Raw genomic sequence first — 11,556 nt, 5'->3', positions numbered from 1 at the left:
AAAATAAATATTTATATAAAAAGTTAGATTTTTAGTATACATCCTAAGTATTCACGATAATTCACCCAACATCTAACCTCAACCGTCGAAAATCCTGTACTATCAAGCCCACCTTTGCCCTAATTGGGTTTTGAACCATGATACTATATGAATTCCCCAAAAGCCTTACCAAGCCTCACTTTTGTTGCTCACCAAGACTTATATTCATCCTTGATGTTATTATGTTCTTAACATCTCTTTTATTACTCTTAAAATCAAATTAAATGCTAACCGAGTAACAAAAGAATTTTGCTACCAAATCAATCTTTCATTCAACATGATTATGCCAAATCAACTTACCATTAGGACACATTAACTTTTATAATACTTTTTCCTTTTATTACTCAATTGATGGAGTTTTATAATGTATCTACAAATTATGTATTTATGGGCAAACCAAGATAATCAATTTTATTGTTCTTTTATCAAATCTCACATGATATTAGAGCCATAAACTTTTGTTTCCTTCTCTCTCTCATTTGCTTCTCTATTTCATACTTTGCTTTTGAGAAGACGTATTTTTTTTCTCTAATTTGCTGCTCAGCAATTATAGCTCCCTTCCTCACCTTGGTAGAATACATCATTGTATTTCATGTTGAAATTTTTTCATTATTTTTTAATTTTATTTTATCTATCATCTTCCCACGCCTTTATTCCTTTTTTTTACTTTTATTTACAATGTCAAATAATTAACAACATCATGGCAAAAAGTAAATTCAAAATAATGTCAAATATATCGCATTATTGGTCATACTTGCAATCAACGCTATAGAATATTTGATTGGTCATATACTCAGAGATGTCAAATTGTCTCAGAGTTAGACATATTTATTAGAGTGTATACTAAAAGCCTAGATTTTATAAATATTTATTTTAAAATAAAGAATCACATTGGTCAAAATATCTACATTTATATGCTAAGTGTAGTTGTTCAATTAATTTATATTGTAGATGACATGGTGTGTGGTGTCACACACAAAAGATTATATTATCAGTTCTTTATAAATTATAAACAGTAACTCACGACTAAGATGGAAAGGAACAAACCATTGGAATAGTCGTAGTGTAATTAGGTATTAGTTTATCTTAACTAATAAATTATACTAGTACACTCTTAGTGTATTGAGCAGGACCATTTAAGGTAAGTTCTTTTTGTACTGACTTAATAAAAGAATAAGACCTTAATTATTATGGAAGTGTGTGCTCTTAATCCTAATATAATAACAAGCACATATATTTAGTATTTATTTCTTTGACTTATCAAAGAGTGAGATTTAGTTCGATAAATCTAGGCCTGATAAGTTGGGAAATGATATTACTTATAGTGTGTGTTGTTGATTATAGAAGGAAACTATGTCCTAGTAATCTAAGTTGATAATATCCCCAAGAGGAGCTCATAAGGATTGTCATGTTAAACTCTGTAGGTGGACTTAGTCCGACATGACGATAATGATGAGTGGTACTACTCTTGGACTAAGACATTAATTAAAATGAGTTGTCAGTAACTCAATTAATTAGTGAGCATCTGATATCTTAAAAACAGGGAGATTAACACACTCATGATAAGAAGGAGCCCATAATGTAATTTGGGATTGGTGCGGTAGTGTAATAATAACTCTCTAGTGGAATGAGTTATTATTGATGAACTTGAGTTGTGTGTGTTGGAGTGTATACTAAAAGCCTAGCTTTTGTAAACATTTATTTTGAAATAAAAGAATCACATTGGTCAATATCTGCATTTATTTGTTAAATGTAATTGTTCAATTAATTTATATAGTAGATAACATGGAGTGTGGTGTCACACTCAGAAGATCATGTTATCGGTTCTCTATAAATTATAAATAGTTACTCACGACTAAGATGGAAAGGAACAAACCATCAGAATAGTCGTAGTGTAATTAAATATTAGTTTATCTTGACTAATAAATTACACTGATACACTTTAAGTGTATTGAGTAGGATCATTTAGGTAAGTTCTTTTTGTACTGACTTAGTAAAAGAACTAGACCTTAGTTATTATGGAAGTGTGTGCTCTTAATCCTAATATAATAACAAGCACATATATTTAATGTTTATTTCTTTGACTTATCAAAGGGTGAGGTTTAGATCGATAAATCAATATGCCCGATAAGTTGAAAAATGATATTACTTATAGTGTGTATTGTTGATTATAAAAGGAATCTGTGTCCTAGTTATCTAGGTTGAGAATGTCCCCAAGAGGAGCTCATAAGGATTGTCATGTTAAACCCTGCAGGTGGACTTAGTCCGACATGACAATGAAGTTGAGTGGTACTACTTTTGGAGCTAGATATTAATTAAGCGAGTTGCCAGTAACTTACTTAATTAGTAGACATTCAAAATCTTAAACACAGAGAGACTAACACACTCATAATAAGAAGGAGCCCATAATATAATTTGGGATTGGTGCAGTAGTGCGATAATAACTCTCTAGTGGAATGAGTTATTATCGATGAACTCGAGTTGTGTGTTCGGGGCGAGCACGAGATACTCAAGCTCATCGGAAGGCCAAAACCAATTTCTTATCTAGGTCCTTGTCGTAGCCTCATTAAAGCCTCAAGTCCATCCAAATGTAAGGCTCTTCTTGCTGTCTAAGAAGTGGGCCGGTCCAATGCATGGTGACCAAGCAAGGGCCGGCCACATCCTCTTCTATAGGGGCCGATCCTTTGCTTAGTGACCAAGCATGAAGAGATCGGCCACAATAAACAAAAAGGGAGGGTTGTTTTGAATTTTAAAATCTTCTCTTTGTAGAAAACTATAAGTTTTAAAAGAGATATTTTAATTTTTAAAACTTTCCTTATTTGAATTAGGCCACATGTTTTAATAGAGAGTTTTAAAAATTTTAAAACTTTCCTTTTTTAACCATCCTCATGGTTTAAGAAAAAAAGGAAGATAAGTTTTAAAATTAAAATTTTCTATCATCATGTTAAAAAGGAAAATTTTATAAGAGAAGTTTTAAATTTTAAAACATAGTTTTAATTTTTAGAACTTTCCTTTTTTAACTCCTACTTTAGGAAAGAGAGCTTGTAAATTTTATAAGAAGATTTCTTCTTGTAAAATTTTTAAAAAAAATATATTTCCTTTTTCCCTTGATGAGGTGGCCGACCACCTTGCTTGGTGCCCAAGCTAGGGGTCGGCCATATTATAAAATAATAAAATCATCAAATTTATTTTTGGTGATTGATTCAATTAAGAGGAAAGAAAAAGAAAAATTAAAAGGGAAAAGGAAAAACTCTTGGAAGATTTTAATTTTTGTAAAAATTCTTCCCTTATTTGCCTTGGGCAAGTATTGTAAAAGAAGGGGTGAGGAGGCTTCATGAGACACAACTCTTATTCTTTTGCTTGGAGATCTCAAGTGGTCGGCCCCTCTCTCCCTTCTCTTTTCCCTTTTGCTCTCTTCTCCTTGGTGGTGGTGGTGGCCGGATTTTAGAAGAAGAGGAAGAAGCTTTTGGGTGGTGTTCATCTTGGAGGATCGTCGCCCACACGATGCCCAAGGCGAGGCGAGGAATATGGCAGAAGATCTCGAGGTCATTAGCTTACAAAGAGAAGGCATAACTAGTAATTTTCTTCCACATCATACTAGTTATTTTCTTTGCAAGAATTCTAAATACAAGAGGCAATTAGATCTAGTTTTTCGAATTTGTTTTTCGAGTTTGTGTTTTCTTCTTTTTCGAATTTGTGATTCGATTGTTCTTTTTGGTTAACCTAGAGTTATTTAAGGAAATTAAATATTAGCTTTCCTTAAAAGGCTTTGTCTAGGCGGTGGTGGTTGCTCCCATATACAAGAAGGTCATGTGCCTCGCCATGCAGTCCTGGAAGTCAATTTTGAAAATTAATATTTAATGAAATTAATAACTTAGGTAGATTTGAATTATTAGTGTTAAGTTCTGCTTGCGATTCAAATCTAAACCATTAAGAACAGATAAGTTAAATTTGGAATCAATGATGTTAAGTTCCGTCTGCGATTCCTAATTTAACTTCTAAAGAATACAATAGGTTATTTAAGGAAAGGTTCAACACTTGTACAAAAAAATTTTGTACAGTGAAACCGGTATGTTTTCCTAGGACTAACCAACAATTGGTATTATAGCTAGGGTTTGCCTCTGTGTGTTTAGAATTCAAATAGGTTATGTACATGCCATACATAATTTAGGCAGGATAATAGCAGGATGTGCTAACTCTTTGGTTGCAGGCTCCAATTATTATGACATTTAGATATTGTGTGTGATTGGACCGTTGGACATGTCAAGGGCATTATTTGTATGCATGATTGTATGTATCAAATACAGCAGAAGCTGTATTATTTTTAATATTTTATTTTTGTTCGATCTAGAATACATGTACATTCCTTCGTGAAATATAGGATCGATATATGTAAAATTCTATTTTTGTCGCGGATCAGATTCTTGCGAGGCGTGATACTTTTGGAGCACCAAAGGCGCAGCGGAATAAGAAGCAAGATGGATGCGACGACTCGACCCGATGGCGGTGGCTAAAGATGGCAACAGCTAGGGTTGAAGCATACTGAACACAGTGAAGGAAAAGGTCATAATAGTTGGAAAATTAATTTTCAAATTTATTGCTTTTATTTACTGTGATGTTTATGTGCATGTGATGTATGCTAGCATAGGTTAAAATCCTCATTTTTAAATAACTAAGTGGGAGAGGGATTTTAATAAATCTCATGGTCTCCATTACTGGTTTGTAAGTGATGCAACAAGTTTGCGTGTTGGCTTTGAGTGCCTCCCTCCACAATGGATGGGTTTGTTGCGGATCACTAGATCAAATTTCCTTAATGGATGGTTATAGGAAATTATTTAGGAGTGTGTGATTTTCTCCAACTGAAGGGGCATAATCCTATTTAATGGACTTAGTATCAAGTAATGGTATACACTTAGACGCATTCAATAGTATTCTCTCCAACGGAGTCACTGCTATTGTATTGTGTGACCAAAGTGAAACCAACTATTAATTTTATTTGTCATAAAGTTAGAATGACAAGATAATAAAATTAATGGGTCACACCCTCCTCTTACAAATGTTGAATTTGTATACGTCCACACTAACATGGCATGCAATATTCACGGTGATTTAAGGTGTTGGTTAATTTAAAATTGTATTATTTGAGGAATCAATATTATTCTAAATTTAGAGTCTTGACCAAAGTTTATTTTTATGATTCTTAGGATGACTTTCAATCCACTGGCCATTATACTGAAAGAGAACAAACTTACTGGTCCAAACTATATTGACTGGAAAAGAAATCTGGACATTGTTCTTACTGTTGAAAGCTATAAGTTTGTACTGACTGAGGCTCGCCCTGATGCACCTGATGGTGACTCTACCCTAGAGGAGATTGAGTATCATAAGAAATGGATAAAAGCTGATGAGATGGCGCGGTGTTACATTTTGGCATCAATGTCAAATGTATTGCAACATCAGCATCAAGATTTACCAACAGCTTATGATATAATGATAATCTCAAAGAACTCTTTGGGCACCAAAGTCAGACTGCTAGGCAAGAGGCTCTGAGAAAGCTAATGACAACCACTGATCCTGTCCGAATGCTGAATCGATGGACGCTGGGCACGTAGCGCTCTCCCAATCGATGACGTGGCTATCTGACTGACCGTATGGAGCTCCGGCGAACCTGCAAAGAAGTCGAGCCAGGAAAGGGTTCCCGACGACGACCCTCCGACACTCAAGTCAGGTAAGGGGAAAACAAGAAAGTGGCTCCAAGGATTCAAGATTATACCTCCGGTGAAGTCTAAGGGCTCTTATATAGAGCTATGGGAGCTTGGTGCACACAAACCGAGGTGTACACGTGTCCTATACCATACCGCAGCATGGGCTTGTTAGAAGAGCATGTCTGACGCCACACTGCTACAGTCTGAGTGTCTCCTTGATGGGACAGCAGAACCCTTTGTCGTACGGTACTGAGTATGGCCTGGTCCTCGAACATACCTGTTGTCAGCAACAGGGGTTACTAAGATGATGTCCCCACTGTCCCACACTTTTTTACTTCCTCTTCCCGGATCAACCATCAAGCCGCTCAGGCAGAACATTCGCCTTTGATCTGGCGTAGGTGGTCGTCCGTCCGGGAAGGTTCAGGGTCGTCGCCTGCTCGGCTCTCATAGCCTGACACCCTGGCCGAGCGGGCAGATTGCTCGGCCTTTACTCTTGCCTTGCAACCCGGCCGAACGGACTATCCGCTCGGCCATATGATTTTCTTCATTGGAAATCTGGGCTCACGGCCAGATGGTTGTTCTCTCGGATGAAGGTCATTGCCTAGTGATCGGCCTGTCCCGCCCGCTCGTCGAGCCCATGGGGTTGACCCCCTTTGACTGTTGACCTCCACGTGTCGTTGACCTTTCCCTCATGAGGGCCCCCCGGCCTTACCACCGGATCAACCACCATGTCTGAGGGGACACCCGTAAGGGATCATATCCTCAAAATGATGGTCTATCTGAACGAAATACAAGTTCTTGGAGGAGAAATCGATGGGGAAACCCAGGTCGATATAATTCTCCAAACACTACCCAAAACTTTTGAGCAGTCCCGCCTGAACTATAACATGAATAAAAGAGAGTATACATTGGCGGAACTTCTGATAGAACTACAGGCAGCAGAAGGAATATTTCATCACAGTTCTCAAATTCACTATGCTGAAAATGGTTCTACTTCTAAGTCGAAAGGCAAGAAGAAGAAGAAACGGGTCTTTTCAGCAAAGAAGGTGAATAAACCTCAGGGTACATGACAAAAAGCTGGAATGAAGAAGCCGAAGGGCAAGTGCTTCATCTGCAAGCAGTCTGGACATTGGAAAGCGGACTGTCCTCATAGGACCAGAACAATAAAGGTATATCTCATACTCTAGTAGTTGAAACATGTTTAGCGATGTTATCTACCAGCACCTGGTGTGTAGATACAGGAGTCACTGATCATGTCTGCAATTCTTTGCAGGGGTTCCAGGAAACCCGACGACTATTTGATGGAGAGATAACTGTCAACATGGGCAATGCTACTAAGGTGGTGGCTATTGCAGTGGGAGACGTCTACTTATCATTTGATAGGAATATAAATTTGATTTTAAGAAATTGTCTTTATGTACCCAGTTTTAGAAAAAATTTAATTTCAGTTTCTAAACTGTATTTGGATGGATATTCAATTTCCTTTAGTAACAATGTCGTTATAAAGAGAAATAAGGTGATTATCTGTTCTGGTGCATTGGTTGGCAATTTATACACTTTAAATCTAATTTCTCCCACAAAGCAAAATATGGAAATTAATAACACATCTTCTAACTCTAATAAGAGAAAAGAATCTTCGGAAATGAACCAAACGTATCTTTGGCATCTAAGGCTTGGACATATTAACTTAAGTAGGATTCAAAGGCTTGTAGCCGATGGACTCTTGGGTTCATTAGAGTTGGAAAACTTTCCAACATGTAAATCTTGCTTGGAAGGTAAAATGACCAAGAGACCTTTTAAAGCCAAGGGGTATAGAGCCAAAGATGCGTTAGAACTAGTTCATTCTGATTTGTGTGGTCCTATGTCTATCCAGGCAAGAGGTGGTTATGAATACTTCGTCTCCTTTATAGAAGATTATTCAAGATACGGATATATTTACCTGATGCGCCGCAAGTCTGAATGCTTTGACAAGTTCAAAGAATATAGGGCTGATGTGGAGAAACGTCAAGTTCAAAGAATATAAGGCTGATGTGGAGAAACGTCTTGGTAAAATTAGCAAGACACTACGGTCTGACCGTGGTGGCGAATACCTCTTTGGAGAGTTTAGGAATTACTTATCAGAAGTCGGGATTCAATCCCAATTTTCTGCATCTTGTACACCCCAACAGAATGGTGTGGCAGAACGAAGGAATATGACTCTTATGGAAATGGTTAGATCAATGATGAGTTATTCAGAATTACCAAATTCGTTTTGGGGATATGCTCTGGAAACAGCAGTGTACATTCTGAATATGGTACCTTCTAAAACAGTTCCTTCTACTCCCATGAAATTATGGAATGAGCAAAAGCCTAGTCTGAATCGTATGCGGATATGGGGCAGTCCAGCACATGTGCTGAAGGGAGATATTGACAAGTTGGAATCACGTACAGAAGTTTGTCTGTTTGTGGGATATCCTAAGGGAACGAAAGGTGGTTTGTTTTATAATCCTAAAAATCAGAAATTATTGTTAGCACAAATGCTCGATATTTAGAAGAAGATTATGTAATGAACCATAAGCCCATGAGTGAAATTGTTCTAGAAGAAATTAGAGAGGACACGCCTACTTTAGTACCAACAGTACAAGATAAAGTACCACAAGAAACTGCAACACGTGTCACACATGATACACAACCAGAGACAGTGCCTCGTCGTAGTGGGAGGGTTGTGAGGCAACCTGAGAGATTCATGTTTTTGGGAGAGTCTTCGGACTTGATCCCAGGTAAACATGAACCTGATCCCCGAACATATGACGAAGCACTCCAAGATATAGATGCAGTATCTTGGCAAAAGGCAATGAATTCCGAAATAGAATCTATGTATTCTAATAAGGTCTGGGAGCTTGTAGAACCACCTGATGGTGTAAAAGCCATTGGATGCAAGTGGATCTACAAAAGGAAAAGAGTGATAGATGGGAAGGTAGAAACCTTCAAAGTAAGGCTTGTTGCGAAAGGGTATACTCAGAAAGAGAGAATAGATTATACGGAGACTTTTTCACCGGTAGTCATGCTTAAGTCTATCCGGATACTCTTATCCACTGCCGCTTATATGGATTATGAGATTTGATAAATGGATGTCAAGACAGCTTTCCTTAATGGAAGTCTTGAAGAAAACATCCATATGAAGCAACCAGAAGGGTTCATTGAAAAGGACAAAGAGCATCTAGTGTGCAAGCTTAATCGATCCATTTATGGACTGAAGCAAGCTTCAAGATCTTGGAACATCTGGTTTAACAAAGTAATCCAGTCATACGGATTTATTCAGTGTCCAGATGAGTCTTGTGTATACAAGAAGTGTAACGGAAACGTGGTGGTATTTCTTGTACTATATGTAGATGATATTTTGTTAATTGGCAACAATGTCAAGGTATTATCAGACGTAAGGGTATGGTTATCCAAACAATTTGATATGAAGGACTTAGGAGAATGTGCACACATTCTTGGGATCAAAGTTATAAGGGATCACAAGAAAAGAATGTTGTGTTTATCCCAAGCTTTACATATAGATACAATCCTTGCTCGTTTTAGCATGCAAAACTCCAAGAAAGGTTTCTTACCTTTGAGGCATGGAGTAACCTTATCAAAAGAGATGTCTCCAAAGACATCGAAGGAGATAGAGGGCATGAAGGCAGTTCTTTATGCTTCGGCTGTAGGAAGCCTTATGTATGCAATGTTATGTATGAGACCTGATATCTGTTTTGTCGTGGGCATGGTTACCAGATATTAGAGTAACCCTGGACAAGGACATTGGACTACGGTAAAGCATATATTAAAGTACCTGAGAAGGACTAGAGACTATATGCTAGTTTACCAGACAGATGATTTGCTCCCTGTGGGTTACACGGATTCAGACTTCCAATCAGATAAAGACAACAGTAAGTCTACATCAGGCTATGTGTTTACTCTAGGAGGTGGAGTCATTGCATGGAGGAGTGTTAAGCAGAAATGCATCTCGGACTCAACCATGGAAGCCAAGTATGTGGTAGCCTCTGAGGCAGCCAAAGAAGCTGTGTGGCTCAGGAACTTTCTAATGGACTTAGATGTGATTCCTGGTTTGCCCAAGATCATCACAATTTATTGTGATAATAGCGGTGTAGTTACAAACTCAAAGGAACCGCGAGCCCATAAGGCAAGTAAATATATAGAGCGCAAGTACCACCTGATACGAGACAGTGTAAAGTGAGGAAAAGTTGTCGTCGCCAAGATTGCATTAGCAGATAACCTGGCAGATCTTTTCACTAAGGCCCTTCTGGCGAAAGCTTTCGATCGGCATGTGGAGGGGATGAAAATTAGATGTATGGCAACAAATATGGCAGTTTAGTCTTTTAGTATAAGTGAGAGATTGTTGGAGTGTATACTAAAAGCCTAGATTTTGTAAACATTTATTTTGAAATAAAAGAATCACATTGGTCAATATCTACATTTATTTGTTAAATGTAATTGTTCAATTAATTTATATAGTAGATAACATGGAGTGTGGTGTCACACTCAGAAGATCATGTTATCGGTTCTCTATAAATTATAAATAGTTGCTCACGACTAATATGGAAAGGAACAAACCATCAGAATAGTCGTAGTGTAATTAAGTATTAGTTTATCTTGACTAATAAATTACACTGATACACTTTAAGTGTATTGAGTAGGACCATTTAGGTAAGTTCTTTTTTACTGACTTAGTAAAAGAACTAGACCTTAGTTATTATGGAAGTGTGTGCTCTTAATCCTAATATAATAACAAGCACATATATTTAATGTTTATTTCTTTGACTTATCAAAGGTGAGTTTAGCTCGATAAATCAATATGTCCGATAAGTTGGGAAATGATATTACTTATAGTATGTATTGTTGATTATAGAAGGAATTTGTGTCCTACTTATCTAGGTTGAGAATGTCCCCAAGAGGAGCTCATAAGGATTGTCATGTTAAACCCTGCAGGTGGACTTAGTCCGACATGACAATGAAGTTGAGTGGTACTACTTTTGGAGCTAGATATTAATTAAGTGAGTTGTCAGTAACTTACTTAATTAGTGGACATTCGTAATCTTAAACACAGGGAGACTAACACACTCATAATAAGAAGGAGCTCATAATGTAATTTGGGATTGGTGTGGTAGTGCGATAATAATTCTCTAGTGGAATGAGTTATTATGGATGAACTTGAGTTGTGTGTTCGGGGTGAGCACAGGATACTCAAGCTCATCAGAAGGCCAAAATCAAGTTCTCCTCTAGGTCCCTATCGTATCCTCATTAAAGCCTCAAGTCTATCCAAATGTAAGGCTCTTCTTGGTGTCCAAGAAGTGGGTCGGTCCAATGCTTGGTGACCAAACAAGGGCCGGCCACATCCTCTTCTATAGGGGCCGACCCTTTGTTTGGTGACCAAGCATGAAGGGGCCGCCCACAATAAATAAAAAAGGGAGGGTTGTTTTGAATTTTTAAAATCTTCTCTTTGTAGAAAACTATAAGTTTTAAAAGAGAGATTTTAATTTTTAAAATTTTCCTTATTTGAATTAGGCCACATGTTTTAATAGAGAGTTTTAAAACTTTTAAAACTTTTCTTTTTTAACTATCCTCATGGTTTAAGAAAAAAAGGAAAATAAGTTTTAAAATTAAAATTTTTTATCATCATGTTAAAAAAGGAAATTTTATAAGAGAAGTTTTAAATTTTAAAACATGGTTTTAATTTTTAGAATTTTCCTTTTTTAACTCCTACTTTAGGAAAGAGAGCTTGTAAAGTTTATAAGAAGATTTCTTCTTGTAAAATTTTTAAAAAAATATA

Source organism: Zingiber officinale, chromosome 6A, assembly GCF_018446385.1.
Source record: "Zingiber officinale cultivar Zhangliang chromosome 6A, Zo_v1.1, whole genome shotgun sequence".
Taxonomy (NCBI): domain Eukaryota; kingdom Viridiplantae; phylum Streptophyta; class Magnoliopsida; order Zingiberales; family Zingiberaceae; genus Zingiber; species Zingiber officinale.
Note: the sequence above shows the minus strand (reverse complement) of the source record.